At 50.2% G+C, this 21,476-nt stretch overlaps 1 long non-coding RNA gene across 1 annotated transcript in view; it reads right to left on the reverse strand.

Moving 5' to 3' along the window:
• Nucleotides 1–20,986: 20,986 nt before the first annotated feature.
• LOC135810180 (uncharacterized) overlaps nt 20,987–21,476 on the reverse strand; it is a 2,446-nt gene continuing 1,956 nt past the window's right edge. Inside the window, exon 2 of the long non-coding RNA XR_010552283.1 lies at nt 20,987–21,476. This exon is cut by the window's right edge and continues 177 nt beyond it. This is a non-coding gene — a long non-coding RNA (uncharacterized LOC135810180).

Genomic DNA, 21,476 nt, shown 5'->3' on the forward strand with positions numbered 1-21,476 from the left:
GAATGACCGAGGGTCCTCTACGTCTGTTCTCACCGTCCAGGAGCGATAGCTGACTCGCGCTGCTATCTGGTGTTGACGAGGTGTTTGTCTCGCTGGAAACGGAGTGTCTCTGTAAGTTTGTATCCCTGGTGATGTTTGTGCCTGGACAGCACTATGTAGGTGGTGCCCTTCAGGCACAATCTTCCTCAGCCTACTGAAGCTCAACTGATGAGGGGTGAATTCCCCGAAACACTGTGTATTGAGCAGGGAGTGGTGCTTTCTTGCAGGTTTGCCGAGTCGAAGGTTCGATGGACTTCTCGTGTTCTCTGGATGGCAGTCGTGAGTCGGTCAAGTGTCAAGTCGTCGGCGGAATAGCGCGAGCTCCAGTGGGAAGCAAACCCATTCCTAAACAAAGTCTACATAGCTGTTTCTAAATTACCTTACTTTCTTCGAAAGTGTTTGTGATTTGTGTGTGATTTGTTGTGTCTATGTAAACAGATGGCGAATCTCTCAAATCTCTCGAAGAAATTCTCACAACGTTGAATGCCCGTAAGTTATCTGTATCTAAATGTTTGTTTTACATAGTAGGTTGGAGAAGTCCTTAATGATAGCTTGCATAGACCTCGGTCGTACCGGTAGGACCATCATACACAGACATGCTGCATGGCCTCTGTTCTAACATTGACCTAAAACTTGACCCTAAACTGTTGCTTAGGGCTACTGAAGGAGTCCACAAATTGTTGACATGATCGCTCAAGACATTCTACGAAATTCCAGGGTAACAGCCCATGGTAACCATGGAAACGGAGTATGGAATTATGCATTCAACTGCCTGGGCAAGCTAATAAAAACATTAGGACCTCACCACGATTGATGTGCCATGGTCAAAATTCACTTTGGACAGAGTTGCTAGCACACCGACGGGATTGTGTGCGGCCATTTTGACAATCGATAAAATTGCGCATACGCAATGCACTGGACATAGCCTTGCATTTCGCGCCATTACTTTGCCTGACAAAGACGTCATCTCAACAATTGTTTCAAGACATTTCTCAACCAAAAGCACTTTTGCAGCTCGATTTCTTGGGTCCTACCGGTAGGACAGCATGCAAGCTATCATTATTAATTAATGGCTGTGCCGGTCGTACTCTGACCAACAGACAACCGTATGCCTCATTGAATGCAATCATCCACTGCCACACACAACCAGGAATCGGGTAAGTCAATCTATTTTACTTCCTCCGTGTCGTCGGGGTTTTATATGTCCCGACGATAGCCCTTCCGATTACTCTCTCACATGTACCACAAACAGAGGACTGATATTTGTCGTTCTTACTTCGAGGAGAGTCTCAGGAAGAAGGCCAAAACAACAAGAATGCATAGAATAATTATGCAAGCATGCGCAACCTGCGCAGTCCGCGTGCGGTCCGCACACACGTGCCAAAAGGGGCAGAAACCCTCAAAAAGGGCAGGGACAACACACCAGCCGGGAGCCCCGCGAAACTGTGCAACAATGGAGGAACCTGCAAGCAACAGTTTCAAAGAGGACCCCGGCTGGCGAGCTGCTCCACCTGTTTATGCCCTATCCTTGTAGGGATCTTTTCCAGAACAGCACCAACCTAGGACACCACTCACCCAAAGGAAAAGACGAACTAAAAATACAGAATGAGGAAAAATTACGCAAATTCGTTGACACAATGGACCTCAACGAGGGAGACCAGTTCCGACCCCACAGTGGGAGGGGAAGGCGCACTGTCCGGCACACTACCAGCCGGCGACGGAGCAGCGAGGGCGGCGTGACGCTGCGCCGCTCGGGCGGGCCCGGCGCCTCCGGCGAGAGCGGCGGGACCGTCGGCGGCGAGGCACCACTGGCGCTGGCGCTGCAGACATCACCGGCGAGGAAGCGGACAGAAGGAAAGCCGGACGCAGGTCTTCGGGAAGCGAATCAAAAAACGACTTCCACTCCTCGATTAGGTCCAAGACCATGGCCGGGTCGGCGAGGGCAACACTGAGCAAGAAAGAAAAAAGAAAAAAGAGGAGAGAAAAACCCCAACTGGGAGTATCCATAGTATACAATATTTACATGACCAGCCCGCCACGAGAGGTCTAACTGACCCTCCTCAAGGGCAGCAAAGCCATCCGTGGGCAGGGCACACCTCCGCCGAGGACGTGGTGTCGCGGGGCGGAGTAGGACGGGTGGGAGAAACCGGAGGGCTCTGCGTCGGGGGCACCAACGGACTACCCGGCAAGGAAGAGGAATCCAGGTGAGGAGAATCAGGAGCACTCAGGGCCGGGGTATCCGGGGGACTACCCACCAAGGGAGGGGAACCCCGAACACCAGCAGGGGGCACAACCAGCGGAGATGGGGGAGGTGTGGGGAGGTAACCCGGGGGCTGAACCAACCCTGGGACCGACCTCGCAAACTGGGCCGGCAGAAACAGAGCGGGCCCACCCATGGAGGAAACCGCCGGTCTTTCAGGCGTGGCGGGCCCGGTAGCTGGAACCCCTGGGGGAACAACCACCTTACCTTGCACCACCCGCAACCTATCCACATGCACAGTCAGGTGCTTAGCATGTCGGGGTGAAGGAGGAGGACCCACCCTGACAATAGCAGACACAACTCCCTTGACCACTTCCACCTGCCAGGGGCCAGTCCATGGGCGGAACAGCTCAGGGCTGTACCCAGGGGGCGGAACAGCATGGAGCCAAACATAGTCTCCGGTTCGGCTCGAGCGTTGTTAGTGTTTAAGTTAGCCTTGGCGTTCACTTTTGCTGTTGCGTTTGTAGTGCGGGGTGGGGTCACTTGGCCCGTGTGTTCCCGTCCCCCGGCTGCCGTCCCCAGGGCCGCCCCGCCTGCTGCTACTCGGCCCGGGACATTCCAACGGATACCTCCTGGAGAGTAACTACATTAGCAGTGTGACAGCTTCTTGCAATGACAAATTTGTTTCCAGCAGAAAGACAGCGTCTTGCAAAGAGAAGATGGGATGGGTCTTTGACTTAACTAAGGCTCGTTTGGCTCATTGCGAAGTCCAATGCTCTGCCAACGGTGTCTACGCCGAGATGCTGGCGGGAGGCCCTGGTCAGACTCCTAAATGTGAAGGAAATCTGGAGCCTGTTCCCAACGTTACGGTCCATTGCCGATATATCCCTGGCTCACCACCTTCCGGTCATCACTATCTCGCTTTTAATAAAGGAGTGTTGTATGTGCCTTATCCAAGCAACCCTTGCACCAGACCCAACACATGTCCTAAAACACCTATTCATAATGCATCTCAAAATGTCTGCTACCGAATCCTCGGCTACTGCTACTTGCAATCCTGGATTTGTTTCCACCGGAGTAAGTGTCTACTGCAAGTCCAAACAGCTATTGAGTTTTTTCAAACGTTCTTTGTGCAAAGCTAAATGCGCTGCCACAAAGGTATAATCCCGAAATGGAGGAGGGATAGACAAAGCTCCTGTCTGTGGAGATGGCAGACCTGTTCAAGGCATTGACGTCCAATGCAACAGCCGCCGGAGAACACACATTCTCAAGAAACTCGGCAGGCAGTATACAGGCCCCGTTTGCAAAAGAGCAAACCAGACTGAGGAATTTGAATTGGATACTTAGGGTTATGGAGTATACATGTCAGCAGCCTTCCTTGCTCAAGGAACAGCTAGCAGTATGGATGCAGCTAGCAACTTGGGCAAAGCAACCCAACCAACCCTTTTTGAGATCGAATGGTACGACTTTTGGCCTTCTATGAGAACTCCTGTTAACGAATTTCTGGATTACTATCTACAAACGATAAAATTAAACAAAAACAATATCATCCTACCTGTGCACTATTCCTGGCGTCAAGAATCACCCTACAAGGGGTGGGCGAAGTACTCGACCGGTGTCCTTGTACAGCTTGATAGTCTGCCCACCGGAGCTCAGATCACCGTTGTCTGCTCAACTATAAGGAAGAAGTAATCCAGCACCATATCAAGACCCGCTCAAGACCCGCTCTGAAGGCTAGCTCAGTCGGTAGAGCATGAGACTCTTAATCTCAGGGTCGTGGGTTCGAGCCCCACGTTGGGCCCCAATTGTCAACGGGGGGGGGGGGGGGGGGGGGGGGGGGCTATGACCCGACGATAGCCCTTCCGATTCCTCTCTCACATGTACCACAAACAGAGGACTGATATTTGTCGTTCTTACTTCGAGGAGAGTCTCAGGAAGAAGGCCAAAGCAACAAGAATGCGTGCAATAATTATGCAAGCATGCGCAACCTGCGCAGTCCGCGCGCACTCCGCACACACGTGCCAAAAGGGGCACAAACCCTCCAAAAGGGCAGGGACAACATCCGTGTCATTACAATTGTGGCTTCGCGCATCGCACTGTTTGCGACTTGACTGTCTTAGTCAGACTGTCAGGAAGACTTTGAACGCGTCTTGTTCAGAGTGGAGGAAGTAAAAAGCCGATGGTGTGCGCCTAGTAGACTAGCTGGAGCTAGATTTCTGCTGATTAAATGTATTAGTACAGGTGTACCCTCGTCATTGCGACATCGGAAACAAGAAAAACCTCATTATTAGTAGACGATGATCAAAAATCCTGCGACACCTGAAACGCGCACATTCACGTCCGGATAGTAGATAATGCTCGTTATAGGACAATCAATTTGAAACCCCCGGGGTTATCTCCTAACAAGGGTAGACCTGTACTGCCGGTTGTGCACTCGCTGATCTGGAAGAGATGTGGAGTAGTTGCACACTCGTTTTGCCTCGTGCACTTGGCCAGGCTTTAGATTACAAGGTCGGTGCCCAGAACGTGCTCTCACACTGCTCTGCCGCAAAATGCGCGTGCACTGACAACAGGTGTTTTCTGAAAAGGTGACGTCATCAAAAATTCCGACGTGGGCCGGGGTAGCTGCAGATTATGCAGAAGAGATGTGGAGTAGTTGCACACTCTTTTTTATCTACTTTTGCTACCACCAACTCTTTAACACTACGTCAAGAAAAGAAAGTGTGAAACTGCTTACCCCATTCCACTGCTAGGTCGTTATGGTGTAGGTTGTACTTCAAAAAGCTAGTTTGTCATCATCGCCTGCCACCTGGCAATTCTGCCGTGTGCCGGGGTATCTGCAGAAGAGATGCGGAGTTGTTGCTCACTCTTGTCTTTCTACTCTTGCCAACACTAACACTCACCCTATTTTTGCTTTTCTGAACAAAAGCCGGACAACACCGTCGTCACCATGAACAATCATCCACTGGCAGCAACCAGGAAAGCCGTAAGTCAATCTATTTTACTTCCTCCGCGTCATTACAATTGTGGCTTCGCGCATGGCAATGTTTGTGACTTGCTGGTCTTAGTCAGACAGTCGGAATCGCTGTTTTCTGTGTTCAAACGTTGGTACGACTCTTCCTACGCCAAATGTCTACTGGTCATGCAAGCCGTGTTGGTCTCGGAGATCTCTCCCGCACCATTCAAATTCATCCCGCTCTGTACCATTTCGCCCCAGAGCGCACACCTAACTTTCTTCAACTTCTGGGATAAATTTCACCTAGAAGCTAGGGAAAGCTCGAACGCACCCCAACTACTCCTGTTTTTCTTTGTGTGTGTGTGTGTGTGTGTGTGTGTGTGTGTGTGTGTGTGTGTGTGTGTGTGTGTGTGTGTGTGTGTGTGTGTGAGTGTATGTGTGTGTGATTTGTTGTGTCTATGTAAACAGATGGTGAATCTTACGAGGCGATGATCAAAGCGCTCAATGCCAGTAAGTTATCTGTATCTAAATGTACGTTTTACATAGTACATAGGTTGGAGAAGTCCTTAAGACCGAAGGTAATGGCAGTTTTTGTCTTGAGGTTGTCATGTCCAATTGGGTTTTCGTCATCCTGTCTTCGTAAACAGTCTTCTACGAGTGCTAGTTATCTTTTCCATTGTAGAAGTGTGGAGAAGGCTTGGGGCTGGGAGCAAGATAAGGAAGACCAGTTAAACCATATCTTGCTTTTTGTTGTGTTTCTGTGAGCAGACCACAAGCGCACTGATAACGATCACTCCACAGAATCGCATTCCGAATCGCAGCCCGGTGAGTTTATAGAAAATAATTCTGTTTTAGATACACTCCATTATCGTCGTTGTCATCCATCATCATCCTCTGCTGATCAGCTCTCTAAGGAGCGAAACAGCTGTCCAGGGGCATACATATTATCTGTCAACGGAAGTGTCCTTGCCGCGTTGGTGTGTTATGCTTCACACATTGCTTCGGCTAAGAGCACTTGGTGGTGACGGGTTGACTATAAAGTGGTTCACGTATGCATCACCACTTTTGTTAGCACAGTAGACGCTCCCTGCTCCCAGGGCGGCCTTCGAAGTCGGGACCTTGTGATTTCGCAGGCAAGCCCACAAGCACTCGGCCAAAGCGATGGTCTATAATTTATAACTGTTCCTAAATTACCTTACTTTATTCAAAAGTGTTTGTGGTGGTTGGCAAGTATGTATTTTACTACTTCTAAGTCCAGTCCTGGTTAGAGGTCTACTGTCCCTACTTGGGTCCTCGATTTCCCTGTCCAGGGCGGCTTTCGAACTCGGGACCTTGTGATTACGCAGGCAAGCCCACAAGCACTCGGCCAAAGCGATGGTCTATATAACTGTACAATGTAGAGGTTTTGATTGCAAAATCATCGCCAAATTCGCAACCTCTACTTCGTACTTTTGTGCCCAGCGCGGGCGTGCGTCTAGTTGGTTTGGAAGTGACAGCGTAGTGAATGACCGAGGGTCCTCTACGTCTGTTCTCACCGTCCAGGAGCGATAGCTGACTCGCGCTGCTATCTGGTGTTGACGAGGTGTTTGTCTCGCTGGAAACGGAGTGTCTCTGTAAGTTTGTATCCCTGGTGATGTTTGTGCCTGGACAGCACTATGTAAGTGGTGCCCTTCAGGCACAATCTTCCTCAGCCTACTGAAGCTCAACTGATGAGGGGTGAATTCCCCGAAACACTGTGTATTGAGCAGGGAGTGGTGCTTTCTTGCAGGTTTGCCGAGTCGAAGGTTCGATGGACTTCTCGTGTTCTCTGGATGGCAGTCGTGAGTCGGTCAAGTGTCAAGTCGTCGGCGGAATAGCGCGAGCTCCAGTGGGAAGCAAACCCATTCCTAAACAAAGTCTACATAGCTGTTTCTAAATTACCTTACTTTCTTCGAAAGTGTTTGTGATTTGTGTGTGATTTGTTGTGTCTATGTAAACAGATGGCGAATCTCTCAAATCTCTCGAAGAAATTCTCACAACGTTGAATGCCCGTAAGTTATCTGTATCTAAATGTTTGTTTTACATAGTAGGTTGGAGAAGTCCTTAATGATAGCTTGCATAGACCTCGGTCGTACCGGTAGGACCATCATACACAGACATGCTGCATGGCCTCTGTTCTAACATTGACCTAAAACTTGACCCTAAACTGTTGCTTAGGGCTACTGAAGGAGTCCACAAATTGTTGACATGATCGCTCAAGACATTCTACGAAATTCCATGGTAACAGCCCATGGTAACCATGGAAACGGAGTATGGAATTATGCATTCAACTGCCTGGGCAAGCTAATAAAAACATTAGGACCTCACCACGATTGATGTGCCATGGTCAAAATTCACTTTGGACAGAGTTGCTAGCACACCGACGGGATTGTGTGCGGCCATTTTGACAATCGATAAAATTGCGCATACGCAATGCACTGGACATAGCCTTGCATTTCGCGCCATTACTTTGCCTGACAAAGACGTCATCTCAACAATTGTTTCAAGACATTTCTCAACCAAAAGCACTTTTGCAGCTCGATTTCTTGGGTCCTACCGGTAGGACAGCATGCAAGCTATCATTATTAATTACTGGCTGTGCCGGTCGTACTCTGACCAACAGACAACCGTATGCCTTATTGAATGCAATCATCCACTGCCACGCACAACCAGGAATCGGGTAAGTCAATCTATTTTACTTCCTCCGTGTCGTCGGGGTTTTATATGTCCCGACGATAGCCCTTCCGATTACTCTCTCACATGTACCACAAACAGAGGACTGATATTTGTCGTTCTTACTTCAAGGAGAGTCTCAGGAAGAAGGCCAAAACAACAAGAATGCGTACAATAATTATGCAAGCATGCGCAACCTGCGCAGTCCGCGTGCGGTCCGCACCCACGTGCCAAAAGGGGCAGAAACCCTCAAAAAGGGCAGGGACAACACACCAGCCGGGAGCCCCGCGAAACTGTGCAACAATGGAGGAACCTGCAAGCAACAGTTTCAAAGAGGACCCCGGCTGGCGAGCTGCTCCACCTGTTTATGCCCTATCCTTGTAGGGATCTTTTCCAGAACAGCACCAACCTAGGACACCACTCACCCAAAGGAAAAGACGAACTAAAAATACAGAATGAGGAAAAATTACTCAAATTCGTTGACACAATGGACCTCAACGAGGGAGACCAGTTCCGACCCCACAGTGGGAGGGGAAGGCGCACTGTCGGGCACACTACCAGCCGGCGACGGAGCAGCGAGGGCGGCGTGACGCTGCGCCGCTCGGGCGGGCCCGGCGCCTCCGGCGAGAGCGGCGGGACCGTCGGCGGCGAGGCACCACTGGCGCTGGCGCTGCAGACATCACCGGCGAGGAAGCGGACAGAAGGAAAGCCGGACGCAGGTCTTCGGGAAGCGAATCAAAAAACGACTTCCACTCCTCGATTAGGTCCAAGACCATGGCCGGGTCGGCGAGGGCAACACTGAGCAAGAAAGAAAAAAGAAAAAAGAGGAGAGAAAAACCCCAACTGGGAGTATCCATAGTATACAATATTTACATGACCAGCCCGCCACGAGAGGTCTAACTGACCCTCCTCAAGGGCAGCAAAGCCATCCGTGGGCAGGGCACACCTCCGCCGAGGACGTGGTGTCGCGGGCGGAGTAGGACGGGTGGGAGAAACCGGAGGGCTCTGCGTCGGGGGCACCAACGGACTACCCGGCAAGGAAGAGGAATCCAGGTGAGGAGAATCAGGAGCACTCAGGGCCGGGGTATCCGGGGGACTACCCACCAAGGGAGGGGAACCCCGAACACCAGCAGGGGGCACAACCAGCGGAGATGGGGGAGGTGTGGGGAGGTAACCCGGGGGCTGAACCAACCCTGGGACCGACCTCGCAAACTGGGCCGGCAGAAACAGAGCGGGCCCACCCATGGAGGAAACCGCCGGTCTTTCAGGCGTGGCGGGCCCGGTAGCTGGAACCCCTGGGGGAACAACCACCTTACCTTGCACCACCCGCAACCTATCCACATGCACAGTCAGGTGCTTAGCATGTCGGGGTGAAGGAGGAGGACCCACCCTGACAATAGCAGACACAACTCCCTTGACCACTTCCACCTGCCAGGGGCCAGTCCATGGGCGGAACAGCTCAGGGCTGTACCCAGGGGGCGGAACAGCATGGAGCCAAACATAGTCTCCGGTTCGGCTCGAGCGTTGTTAGTGTTTAAGTTAGCCTTGGCGTTCACTTTTGCTGTTGCGTTTGTAGTGCGGGGTGGGGTCACTTGGCCCGTGTGTTCCCGTCCCCCGGCTGCCGTCCCCAGGGCCGCCCCGCCTGCTGCTACTCGGCCCGGGACATTCCAACGGATACCTCCTGGAGAGTAACTACATTAGCAGTGTGACAGCTTCTTGCAATGACAAATTTGTTTCCAGCAGAAAGACAGCGTCTTGCAAAGAGAAGATGGGATGGGTCTTTGACTTAACTAAGGCTCGTTTGGCTCATTGCGAAGTCCAATGCTCTGCCAACGGTGTCTACGCCGAGATGCTGGCGGGAGGCCCTGGTCAGACTCCTAAATGTGAAGGAAATCTGGAGCCTGTTCCCAACGTTACGGTCCATTGCCGATATATCCCTGGCTCACCACCTTCCGGTCATCACTATCTCGCTTTTAATAAAGGAGTGTTGTATGTGCCTTATCCAAGCAACCCTTGCACCAGACCCAACACATGTCCTAAAACACCTATTCATAATGCATCTCAAAATGTCTGCTACCGAATCCTCGGCTACTGCTACTTGCAATCCTGGATTTGTTTCCACCGGAGTAAGTGTCTACTGCAAGTCCAAACAGCTATTGAGTTTTTTCAAACGTTCTTTGTGCAAAGCTAAATGCGCAGACACAAAGATATATCCCAAAATGGAGGAGGGATAGACAAAGCTCCTGTCTGTGGAGATGGCAGACCTGTTCAAGGCATTGACGTCCAATGCAACAGCCGCCGGAGAACACACATTCTCAAAAAACTCGGCAGGCAGTATACAGGCCCCGTTTGCAAAAGAGCAAACCAGACTGAGGAATTTGAATTGGATACTTAGGGTTATGGAGTATACATGTCAGCAGCCTTCCTTGCTCAAGGAACAGCTAGCAGTATGGATGCAGCTAGCAACTTGGGCAAAGCAACCCAACCAACCCTTTTTGAGATCGAATGGTACGACTTTTGGCCTTCTATGAGAACTCCTGTTAACGAATTTCTGGATTACTATCTACAAACGATAAAATTAAACAAAAACAATATCATCCTACCTGTGCACTATTCCTGGCGTCAAGAATCACCCTACAAGGGGTGGGCGAAGTACTCGACCGGTGTCCTTGTACAGCTTGATAGTCTGCCCACCGGAGCTCAGATCACCGTTGTCTGCTCAACTATAAGGAAGAAGTAATCCAGCACCATATCAAGACCCGCTCCAGACCCGCTCTGAAGGCTAGCTCAGTCGGTAGAGCATGAGACTCTTAATCTCAGGGTCGTGGGTTCGAGCCCAACGTTGGGCCCCAATTGTCGTCGGGGGGGGGGGGGGGGGGGCTATGACCCGACGATAGCCCTTCCGATTCCTCTCTCACATGTACCACAAACAGAGGACTGATATTTGTCGTTCTTACTTCGAGGAGAGTCTCAGGAAGAAGGCCAAAGCAACAAGAATGCGTGCAATAATTATGCAAGCATGCGCAACCTGCGCAGTCCGCGCGCACTCCGCACACACATGCCAAAAGGGGCACAAACCCTCCAAAAGGGCAGGGACAACATCCGTGTCATTACAATTGTGGCTTCGCGCATCGCACTGTTTGCGACTTGACTGTCTTAGTCAGACTGTCAGGAAGACTTTGAACGCGTCTTGTTCAGAGTGGAGGAAGTAAAAAGCCGATGGTGTGCGCCTAGTAGACTAGCTGGAGCTAGATTTCTGCTGATTAAATGTATTAGTACAGGTGTACCCTCGTCATCGCGACATCGGAAACAAGAAAAACCTCATTATTAGTAGACGATGATCAAAAATCCTGCGACACCTGAAACGCGCACATTCACGTCCGGATAGTAGATAATGCTCGTTATAGGACAATCAATTTGAATCCCCCGGGGTTATCTCCTAACAAGGGTAGACCTGTACTGCCGGTTGTGCACTCGCTGATCTGGAAGAGATGTGGAGTAGTTGCACACTCGTTTTGCCTCGTGCACTTGGCCAGGCTTTAGATTACAAGGTCGGTGCCCAGAACGTGCTCTCACACTGCTCTGCCGCAAAATGCGCGTGCGCTGACAACAGGTGTTTTCTGAAAAGGTGACGTCAACAAAAATTCCGACGTGGGCCGGGGTAGCTGCAGATTATGCAGAAGAGATGTGGAGTAGTTGCACACTCTTTTTTATCTACTTTTGCTACCACCAACTCTTTAACACTACGTCAAGAAAAGAAAGTGTGAAACTGCTTACCCCATTCCACTGCTAGGTCGTTATGGTGTACGTTGTACTTCAAAAAGCTAGTTTGTCATCATCGCCTGCCACCTGGCAATTCTGCCGTGTGCCGGGGTATCTGCAGAAGAGATGCGGAGTTGTTGCTCACTCTTGTCTTTCTACTCTTGCCAACACTAACACTCACCCTATTTTTGTTTTTCTGAACAAAAGCCGGACAACACCGTCGTCACCATGAACAATCATCCACTGGCAGCAACCAGGAAAGCCGTAAGTCAATCTATTTTACTTCCTCCGCGTCATTACAATTGTGGCTTCGCGCATAGCAATGTTTGTGACTTGCTGGTCTTAGTCAGACAGTCGGAATCGCTGTTTTCTGTGTTCAAACGTTGGTACGACTCTTCCTACGCCAAATGTCTACTGGTCATGCAAGCCGTGTTGGTCTCGGAGATCTCTCCCGTACCATTCAAATTCATCCCGCTCTGTACCATTTCGCCCCAGAGCGCACACCTAACTTTCTTCAACTTCTGGGATAAATTTCACCTAGAAGCTAGGGAAAGCTCGAACGCACCCCAACTACTCCTGTTTTTCTTTGTGTGTGTGTGTGTGTGTGTGTGTGTGTGTGTGTGTGTGTGTGTGTGTGTGTGAGTGTATGTGTGTGTGATTTGTTGTGTCTATGTAAACAGATGGTGAATCTTACGAGGCGATGATCAAAGCGCTCAATGCCAGTAAGTTATCTGTATCTAAATGTACGTTTTACATAGTACATAGGTTGGAGAAGTCCTTAAGAGAGCATGTCTGAGAATACCAAAGTATGTGTGCAAGTGGATCTCTCCGATTTCGCTCAAAATTTGCAGGTAGGTTGCCTTTGGGGTGTGGATCGACTGTGCAAAGCCCTTGAAAAAGTCTCTGAAGGGAACCTTGAAATTTGCATACCCCTCAAAAATGGCCGAAATATCACATTATTTATGGGTCTAGAAACGAGTGACGCCACAGCGTATACGAACAAGCTATGAACAAAACTCCATCAAGCCAACATTGCCTCACCTTAGAAGAGTTCCTGGAGCAGTACCGCTTAGCCACGCCAGCATCCCAGAGGACGAGGTCCATCACACCCTGACGCCACAAATGATCGTCTTGAAAATAGCCAATTTACAAGCGCTGGCAAAACAGCCAGCTACGTCCTCAATTGGCCAGAACTATACACCGGCAGATAGTAGAACACCTCTTCTAGCGCTGAGGACATGTCTCCCATCTTCCTTTTGGGGTTTTATTGAAATAAACTTTTTTGAATTTTTCCACTCGACCATGCTGAAATACGGCCAAAGTCATACCTGCGCAGGAAAGCTCGCCCCTCCGCGACGTCTCCTCAGCAATTTCTACTCCAACACTACTCCCAAGGCCGCAGAACAAAGTATAGTGTTGACTCTGACAAGGAAAAGCAGCGGTGATCACTTGTCACTCCAAACGACAAGCTTCTCCTTGCGCCACCAATAATTTTTTGTGCGACTGTTGATGCAAAAGGGACTGAAGGCCTGAGCGCAGTTTTTGAATTTTATTGCAAGATGCACGGTAAGATCGCGTGCTCTGTGACGTAGGATGACGCTTCCTGCATCACGATACGCGGCCAACGATCGTGAAAGTGCCTGGAACGCTACTCGGAACAGACCATGATGGCAGAGGTAAGATGAGCTTCATTTCCTGCTTGAACTGCTGAGTACCCCAACAAACTGTCCTAGGAGTGTTGCAATGGCAGCAAGCCGTTGAAATATGCCCCGTACAGCATGGAGAGTTATTCGTCTTTCACACTTACCTCCTGCAATCCCGAACATAGTCCAACAGTAAAAGTCCCTTGTTTTCATGTCGATGCTCGACAAAAGCGGCTAGCTCGGTCCCTGTGTTGACTGGCACGCGAGTAGCGCTGACTGCACGCACTTGTCGCGTGAACTGCATGAGAGATTTCTTACGTCATAAAGAATGTGATTTCATCATCATTTCACTGGTCTTCGACCCACATGGTCAGGGAAAGTCCCGGTTCGTAGGCCTACAACACTCCCAGCGTGTTCTTGAGCGCAGTAACCTGGTAACAACACAAGTGGGATCACTTCCAGACCAACGGGCGTTCAAGGCGAGTAACGAGCGCACTTGACGAAGGTGACTCTGAAATCTCGTGAGCCGTGGGCCACGCGACTTGGCATTCTTGCGTCACAAGGCACGTGATTTCACCGTGCATCTTGCAATAAAATTCAAAAACTGCGCTCAGGCCTTCAGTCACTTTTGCATCAACAGTCGCACAAAAAATTATTGGTGGCGCAAGGAGAAGCTTGTCGTTTGGAGTGACAAGTGATCACCGCTGCTTTTCCTTGTCAGAGTCAACACTACACTTTGTTCTGCGGCCTTGGGAGTAGTGTTGGAGTAGAAATTGCTGAGGAGACGTCGCGACGGGGCGAGCTTTCCTGCGCAGGTATGACTTTGGCCGTATTTCAGCATGGTCGAGTGGAAAAATTCAAAAACGTTTATTTCAAGAAAACCCCAAAAGGAAGATGGGGGACATGTCCTCAGCGCTAGAAGAGGTGTTCTACTATCTGCCGGTGTATAGTTCTGGCCAATTGAGGACGTAGCTGGCTGTTTTGCCAGCGCTTGTAAATTGGCTATTTTCAAGACGATCATTTGTGGCGTCAGGGGGTGATGGACCTCGTCTTCTGGGATGCTGGCGTGGCTAAGCGGTACTGCTCCAGGAACTCGTCTAAGGTGAGGCAATGTTGGCTTGATGGAGTTTTGTTCATAGCTTGTTCGTATACGCTGTGGCGTGACTCGTTTCTAGACCCATAAATAATGTGATATTTCGGCCATTTTTGAGGGGTATGCAAATTTCAAGGTTCCCTTCAGAAACTTTTTCAAGGGCTTTGCACAGTCGATCCACACCCCAAAGGCAACCTACCTGCAAATTTTGAGCGAAATCGGAGAGATCCACTTGCACACATACTTTGGTATTCTCAGACATGCTCTCTTAAGACCGAAGGTAATGGCAGTTTTTGTCTTGAGGTCGTCATGTCCAATTGGGTTTTCGTCATCCTGTCTTCGTAAACAGTCTTCTACGAGTGCTAGTTATCTTTTCCATTGTAGAAGTGTGGAGAAGGCTTGGGGCTGGGAGCAAGATAAGGAAGACCAGTTAAACCATATCTTGCTTTTTGTTGTGTTTCTGTGAGCAGACCACAAGCGCACTGATAACGATCACTCCACAGAATCGCATTCCGAATCGCAGCCCGGTGAGTTTATAGAAAATAATTCTGTTTTAGATACACTCCATTATCGTCGTTGTCATCCATCATCATCCTCTGCTGATCAGCTCTCTAAGGAGCGAAACAGCTGTCCAGGGGCATACATATTATCTGTCAACGGAAGTGTCCTTGCCGCGTTGGTGTGTTATGCTTCACACATTGCTTCGGCTAAGAGCACTTGGTGGTGACGGGTTGACTATAAAGTGGCTCACGTATGCATCACCACTTTTGTTAGCACAGTAGACGCTCCCTGCTCCCAGGGCGGCCTTCGAAGTCGGGACCTTGTGATTTCGCAGGCAAGCCCACAAGCACTCGGCCAAAGCGATGGTCTATAATTTATAACTGTTCCTAAATTACCTTACTTTATTCAAAAGTGTTTGTGGTGGTTGGCAAGTATGTATTTTACTACTTCTAAGTCCAGTCCTGGTTAGAGGTCTACTGTCCCTACTTGGGTCCTCGATTTCCCTGTCCAGGGCGGCTTTCGAACTCGGGACCTTGTGATTACGCAGGCAAGCCCACAAGCACTCGGCCAAAGCGATGGTCTATATAACTGTACAATGTAGAGGTTTTGATTGCAAAATCATCGCCAAATTCGCAACCTCTACTTCGTACTTTTGTGCCCAGCGCGGGCGTGCGTCTAGTTGGTTTGGAAGTGACAGCGTAGTGAATGACCGAGGGTCCTCTACGTCTGTTCTCACCGTCCAGGAGCGATAGCTGACTCGCGCTGCTATCTGGTGTTGACGAGGTGTTTGTCTCGCTGGAAACGGAGTGTCTCTGTAAGTTTGTATCCCTGGTGATGTTTGTGCCTGGACAGCACTATGTAGGTGGTGCCCTTCAGGCACAATCTTCCTCAGCCTACTGAAGCTCAACTGATGAGGGGTGAATTCCCCGAAACACTGTGTATTGAGCAGGGAGTGGTGCTTTCTTGCAGGTTTGCCGAGTCGAAGGTTCGATGGACTGGACTTCTCGTGTTCTCTGGATGGCAGTCGTGAGTCGGTCAAGTGTCAAGTCGTCGGCGGAATAGCGCGAGCTCCAGTGGGAAGCAAACCCATTCCTAAACAAAGTCTACATAGCTGTTTCTAAATTACCTTACTTTCTTCGAAAGTGTTTGTGATTTGTGTGTGATTTGTTGTGTCTATGTAAACAGATGGCGAATCTCTCAAATCTCTCGAAGAAATTCTCACAACGTTGAATGCCCGTAAGTTATCTGTATCTAAATGTTTGTTTTACATAGTAGGTTGGAGAAGTCCTTAATGATAGCTTGCATAGACCTCGGTCGTACCGGTAGGACCATCATACACAGACATGCTGCATGGCCTCTGTTCTAACATTGACCTAAAACTTGACCCTAAACTGTTGCTTAGGGCTACTGAAGGAGTCCACAAATTGTTGACATGATCGCTCAAGACATTCTACGAAATTCCAGGGTAACAGCCCATGGTAACCATGGAAACGGAGTATGGAATTATGCATTCAACTGCCTGGGCAAGCTAATAAAAACATTAGGACCTCACCACGATTGATGTGCCATGGTCAAAATTCACTTTGGACAGAGTTGCTAGCACACCGACGGGATTGTGTGCGGCCATTTTGACAATCGATAAAATTGCGCATACGCAATGCACTGGACATAGCCTTGCATTTCGCGCCATTACTTTGCCTGACAAAGACGTCATCTCAACAATTGTTTCAAGACATTTCTCAACCAAAAGCACTTTTGCAGCTCGATTTCTTGGGTCCTACCGGTAGGACAGCATGCAAGCTATCATTATTAATTAATGGCTGTGCCGGTCGTACTCTGACCAACAGACAACCGTATGCCTCATTGAATGCAATCATCCACTGCCACACACAACCAGGAATCGGGTAAGTCAATCTATTTTACTTCCTCCGTGTCGTCGGGGTTTTATATGTCCCGACGATAGCCCTTCCGATTACTCTCTCACATGTACCACAAACAGAGGACTGATATTTGTCGTTCTTACTTCGAGGAGAGTCTCAGGAAGAAGGCCAAAACAACAAGAATGCATAGAATAATTATGCAAGCATGCGCAACCTGCGCAGTCCGCGTGCGGTCCGCACACACGTGCCAAAAGGGGCAGAAACCCTCAAAAAGGGCAGGGACAACACACCAGCCGGGAGCCCCGCGAAACTGTGCAACAATGGAGGAACCTGCAAGCAACAGTTTCAAAGAGGACCCCGGCTGGCGAGCTGCTCCACCTGTTTATGCCCTATCCTTGTAGGGATCTTTTCCAGAACAGCACCAACCTAGGACACCACTCACCCAAAGGAAAAGACGAACTAAAAATACAGAATGAGGAAAAATTACGCAAATTCGTTGACACAATGGACCTCAACGAGGGAGACCAGTTCCGACCCCACAGTGGGAGGGGAAGGCGCACTGTCCGGCACACTACCAGCCGGCGACGGAGCAGCGAGGGCGGCGTGACGCTGCGCCGCTCGGGCGGGCCCGGCGCCTCCGGCGAGAGCGGCGGGACCGTCGGCGGCGAGGCACCACTGGCGCTGGCGCTGCAGACATCACCGGCGAGGAAGCGGACAGAAGGAAAGCCGGACGCAGGTCTTCGGGAAGCGAATCAAAAAACGACTTCCACTCCTCGATTAGGTCCAAGACCATGGCCGGGTCGGCGAGGGCAACACTGAGCAAGAAAGAAAAAAGAAAAAAGAGGAGAGAAAAACCCCAACTGGGAGTATCCATAGTATACAATATTTACATGACCAGCCCGCCACGAGAGGTCTAACTGACCCTCCTCAAGGGCAGCAAAGCCATCCGTGGGCAGGGCACACCTCCGCCGAGGACGTGGTGTCGCGGGGCGGAGTAGGACGGGTGGGAGAAACCGGAGGGCTCTGCGTCGGGGGCACCAACGGACTACCCGGCAAGGAAGAGGAATCCAGGTGAGGAGAATCAGGAGCACTCAGGGCCGGGGTATCCGGGGGACTACCCACCAAGGGAGGGGAACCCCGAACACCAGCAGGGGGCACAACCAGCGGAGATGGGGGAGGTGTGGGGAGGTAACCCGGGGGCTGAACCAACCCTGGGACCGACCTCGCAAACTGGGCCGGCAGAAACAGAGCGGGCCCACCCATGGAGGAAACCGCCGGTCTTTCAGGCGTGGCGGGCCCGGTAGCTGGAACCCCTGGGGGAACAACCACCTTACCTTGCACCACCCGCAACCTATCCACATGCACAGTCAGGTGCTTAGCATGTCGGGGTGAAGGAGGAGGACCCACCCTGACAATAGCAGACACAACTCCCTTGACCACTTCCACCTGCCAGGGGCCAGTCCATGGGCGGAACAGCTCAGGGCTGTACCCAGGGGGCGGAACAGCATGGAGCCAAACATAGTCTCCGGTTCGGCTCGAGCGTTGTTAGTGTTTAAGTTAGCCTTGGCGTTCACTTTTGCTGTTGCGTTTGTAGTGCGGGGTGGGGTCACTTGGCCCGTGTGTTCCCGTCCCCCGGCTGCCGTCCCCAGGGCCGCCCCGCCTGCTGCTACTCGGCCCGGGACATTCCAACGGATACCTCCTGGAGAGTAACTACATTAGCAGTGTGACAGCTTCTTGCAATGACAAATTTGTTTCCAGCAGAAAGACAGCGTCTTGCAAAGAGAAGATGGGATGGGTCTTTGACTTAACTAAGGCTCGTTTGGCTCATTGCGAAGTCCAATGCTCTGCCAACGGTGTCTACGCCGAGATGCTGGCGGGAGGCCCTGGTCAGACTCCTAAATGTGAAGGAAATCTGGAGCCTGTTCCCAACGTTACGGTCCATTGCCGATATATCCCTGGCTCACCACCTTCCGGTCATCACTATCTCGCTTTTAATAAAGGAGTGTTGTATGTGCCTTATCCAAGCAACCCTTGCACCAGACCCAACACATGTCCTAAAACACCTATTCATAATGCATCTCAAAATGTCTGCTACCGAATCCTCGGCTACTGCTACTTGCAATCCTGGATTTGTTTCCACCGGAGTAAGTGTCTACTGCAAGTCCAAACAGCTATTGAGTTTTTTCAAACGTTCTTTGTGCAAAGCTAAATGCGCTGCCACAAAGGTATAATCCCGAAATGGAGGAGGGATAGACAAAGCTCCTGTCTGTGGAGATGGCAGACCTGTTCAAGGCATTGACGTCCAATGCAACAGCCGCCGGAGAACACACATTCTCAAGAAACTCGGCAGGCAGTATACAGGCCCCGTTTGCAAAAGAGCAAACCAGACTGAGGAATTTGAATTGGATACTTAGGGTTATGGAGTATACATGTCAGCAGCCTTCCTTGCTCAAGGAACAGCTAGCAGTATGGATGCAGCTAGCAACTTGGGCAAAGCAACCCAACCAACCCTTTTTGAGATGGAATGGTACGACTTTTGGCCTTCTATGAGAACTCCTGTTAACGAATTTCTGGATTACTATCTACAAACGATAAAATTAAACAAAAACAATATCATCCTACCTGTGCACTATTCCTGGCGTCAAGAATCACCCTACAAGGGGTGGGCGAAGTACTCGACCGGTGTCCTTGTACAGCTTGATAGTCTGCCCACCGGAGCTCAGATCACCGTTGTCTGCTCAACTATAAGGAAGAAGTAATCCAGCACCATATCAAGACCCGCTCAAGACCCGCTCTGAAGGCTAGCTCAGTCGGTAGAGCATGAGACTCTTAATCTCAGGGTCGTGGGTTCGAGCCCCACGTTGGGCCCCAATTGTCGTCGGGGGGGGGGGGGGGGGGGGGGGGGGGCTATGGCCCGACGATAGCCCTTCCGATTACTCTCTCACATGTACCACAAACAGAGGACTGATATTTGTCGTTCTTACTTCGAGGAGAGTCTCAGGAAGAAGGCCAAAACAACAAGAATGCGTGCAATAATTATGCAAGCATGCGCAACCTGCGCAGTCCGCGCGCACTCCGCACACACGTGCCAAAAGGGGCACAAACCCTCCAAAAGGGCAGGGACAACATCCGTGTCATTACAATTGTGGCTTCGCGCATCGCACTGTTTGCGACTTGACTGTCTTAGTCAGACTGTCAGGAAGACTTTGAACGCGTCTTGTTCAGAGTGGAGGAAGTAAAAAGCCGATGGTGTGCGCCTAGTAGACTAGCTGGAGCTAGATTTCTGCTGATTAAATGTATTAGTACAGGTGTACCCTCGTCATTGCGACATCGGAAACAAGAAAAACCTCATTATTAGTAGACGATGATCAAAAATCCTGCGACACCTGAAACGCGCACATTCACGTCCGGATAGTAGATAATGCTCGTTATAGGACAATCAATTTGAAACCCCCGGGGTTATCTCCTAACAAGGGTAGACCTGTACTGCCGGTTGTGCACTCGCTGATCTGGAAGAGATGTGCAGTAGGTTGTGCACTCGCTGATCTGGAAGAGATGTGGAGTAGTTGCACACTCGTTTTGCCTCGTGCACTTGGCCAGGCTTTAGATTACAAGGTTGGTGCCCAGAACGTGCTCTCACACTGCTCTGCCGCAAAATGCGCCTGCGCTGACAACAGGCGTTTTCTGAAAAGGTGACGTCAACAAAAATTCCGACGTGGGCCGGGGTAGCTGCAGATTATGCAGAAGAGATGTGGATTAGTTGCACACTCTTTTTTATCTACTTTTGCTACCACCAACTCTTTAACACTACGTCAAGAAAAGAAAGTGTGAAACTGCTTACCCCATTCCACTGCTAGGTCGTTATGGTGTACGTTGTACTTCAAAAAGCTAGTTTGTCATCATCGCCTGCCACCTGGCAATTCTGCCGTGTGCCGGGGTATCTGCAGAAGAGATGCGGAGTTGTTGCTCACTCTTGTCTTTCTACTCTTGCCAACACTAACACTCACCCTATTTTTGTTTTTCTGAACAAAAGCCGGACAACACCGTCGTCACCATGAACAATCATCCACTGGCAGCAACCAGGAAAGCCGTAAGTCAATCTATTTTACTTCCTCCGCGTCATTAGAATTGTGGCTTCGCGCATGGCAATGTTTGTGTAAAGGAAATGGTATTGCCTTCTCCCCCTGGCCCCCGTGTCACACAACAGCTCAAACAACTTGGTGGAGTTTCTGACTTCTTATACAAACGGAAAGGGCACAGGAGGAGAAAGACGAAAAGACTAGACAGAAAACGACGACGGGAAAGACTCCCGGGAAAAGACTCAGAGGACCAACAAAGAACAAGCAGTAATAAACCGAGGACAAATCGTGACGACCAATCAGGGACTAATACGTACAGAACACATGACCAAGACCAAGACAACCAGACCACGGACGAATCACACACGACTCTCATTCCCAGACCAAACTAGCACTGCGCATGTACTGCATTCACTTGACAGTCACTCTCACACAGACGGAAGCACATCCTCACACTCTGACAACGCGTACTCCTGCATGCACCACATACCATAAACGTCACACATCACACCATGCTCACGCGTACACCTAGACCATATATGACATCAGACACTGGACTCCACAAGACAAGAACCAAATACAACGACATGCGTAAATCATAGTCGTAACATAAATTCGTTACACAGCCTTCC

Source organism: Sycon ciliatum, chromosome 2, assembly GCF_964019385.1.
Source record: "Sycon ciliatum chromosome 2, ocSycCili1.1, whole genome shotgun sequence".
NCBI lineage: Eukaryota > Metazoa > Porifera > Calcarea > Leucosolenida > Sycettidae > Sycon > Sycon ciliatum.